A 2,587-nucleotide genomic window follows, 5' to 3' on the forward strand; every position below is an offset into this window, starting at 1 on the left:
AGGTGCGAATGACAATAAAGAAACTCTGACTCTGACTCTGACTCTGATAAATAGCACTTTTTCAAAGTGGATCAAACCAGTCTGCTGTGGACTTCCAGAAACTAGCTTTCACATCTTGCAAAAGGAGCACCATCGGTGTAAGGTCAAGGTCAAGGTTTGCTTTATTGTCATTCACATCTCATGTGGTACATATGGTGGAACAAAATTGTGTACACAGGCTCCCAGTTACATCCAACAAAAGAATAAATTGTAAAGAAAAACAGTAATAAGAGCTAAGATATGAACTAAGAAATTTGCTGAACTAAAAATATACTACCGATAGCAGTAATAGTACAAAAATAACACGCCGAACAACAGCAGCACGAACATGAGTCTGTGTGAACAGATGAGGACGAATGAACACAGCAATATGAAATAAATCCACTGCATGGATAATCAGCAGCATGGATAATCAGCAGCATGGATAATCAGCAGCACATATCAACAATCAAGTGGAATTACAGTGATATTTTTTAGCAACAATTTTTGTAACAATCGATCATTAGTGACGTGATGGCTGCTTGTTATTTACCGAACCAGACTGAGGACAACCTGGCCATTGTGGTTCAAAAATGTCCTGATGAAGTGTCAACCTAATTCACGATGGCTGCCACCAATGGCAGAGCTAGGGCTTGGCCTGCCGTAGCCGTGGCCACCATAGATTAATTGGTACCACTTTACAATAAGGCTCCCCTTACAGATGGCTAATAAATAGTTTATAGACACATCAATTATTCCTCTATAACCACTTTATAAATCATTAATAGCTGCTTATTATGCATTATGCACTATTATGCATTATGCATTATGCACTCTGAATGCAGAGGTGCGTACCCTGCTGGAAGCCAGGAACACTGCCTTCAGGTCTGGAAACTCAGAGGAGCTGAGTAGGACAAGAAAAGAGCTGGTTGCTGGTATTAAGAGGGCCAAGGCCACACCTAGGACTGTCAGACCACATCTCAATCTTCCTGGCTCCTGCTTACATGCCCCCGCTGAGACGCTCCAGACCGGTTCAAAAGAAAGTTAAATGTTGGAGCCAGGACAGTGGCCCCATACTGAGAGATTGTTTTGATCGAACAGACTGGCAGGTTTTCAGAGAAGCTGCTGAAAATGGAGGTTCGCTTGATCTTGACCAATACACATCCTCAGTACTGGGTTACATTAGTACATGTACTGACACAGTCTCCACTATCAGAAATGTTAAAAGCTACCCAAACAGAAAACCTTGGCTGAATGCAGAGGTGCGTACCCTGCTGGAAGCCAGGAACACTGCCTTCAGGTCTGGAAACTCAGAGGAGCTGAGTAGGACAAGAAAAGAGCTGGTTGCTGGTATTAAGAGGGCCAAGGCCACATATGCAAAGAGGATCGAGGGTCAATTCATCTCACAAGACCCTCGGAGCATGTGGAGGGGCATTAAGTGCATAACAGATTATAAAGGAAGGAGTGAACAATGCCCCAAAGACCCATCTCTGCCTGATGCCCTCAACAAGTTCTATGCACGCTTTGAAGACCCGAACAGACCACCCAGCACCAGACTCACCTCACCACCGGATGAAGAGCATCTCAGCGTGACCTCAGCAGAAGTAAGGAGTACCTTCAGGAGGATTAATCCGCACAAAGCAACTGGACCAGACAACATCCCCGGAAAAGTGTTGAAGGAATGTGCTGATCAGCTCTGTGAGGTGCTGGCAGACATCTTTAACACCTCACTTACCCTGGAGACAGTTCCCACCTGCCTGAAGACTGCCACCATCATCCCAGTCCCAAAAAGCTCTACAGTGACTGGTCTGAATGACTATCGGCCAGTGGCCCTCACCCCGATAGTCGCTAAATGCTTCGAAAAACTGGTCATGACTCACATCAAAACAACCATCAACATCAACGAGGACCCTCATCAGTATGCATACCGTGAGAACCGATCAACAGAGGATGCAATCTCCTCTGTGGTCCACACTGCGCTCAACCACCTGGAGCAGAAAAACTCTTACGTCCGTATGCTCTTTGTGGACTTCACATCCGCCTTCAACACCATGATCCCCCAAACCCTGATGGACAAACTATCCACACTAGGACTAAGCCCCTCCATCTGCAACTGGGTACTAGACTTTTTAACAAACAGACCACAGTTAGTGAGGATCCACAACCTCTCCTCCTCCACCATAACCCTCAGCACTGGCTCTCCTCAGGGATGTGTGTTGAGCCCCCTTCTGTTTACTCTGCTCACATATGATTGTGCAGCTACCCATCCAGGCTGTCACATTGTAAAGTTTGCAGATGATACAGCGGTGGTGGGATGCATCACAAACAATGATGAGTCCAGCTACAGGCAGGAGGTGGAACACCTGGAGAGCTGGTGCAGAGAGAATAACCTTCACATCAATGTGAAGAAGACAAAGGAGATGATTGTGGACTTCAGAAGGAACAAAAACACCTACACCCCCCTGAACATAAGAGGATCTGCGGTGGAAGTGATCTCCAGCTACAAGTACTTGGGTGTACATATGAATGACAACCTCAGCTGGAGCAACAACACCACCAGCCTGATCAA

The sequence above is a fragment of the Nematolebias whitei genome, chromosome 16 (assembly GCF_014905685.2).
Source record: "Nematolebias whitei isolate Nwh7 chromosome 16, NemWhi1, whole genome shotgun sequence".
NCBI classification, from domain to species: domain Eukaryota; kingdom Metazoa; phylum Chordata; class Actinopteri; order Cyprinodontiformes; family Rivulidae; genus Nematolebias; species Nematolebias whitei.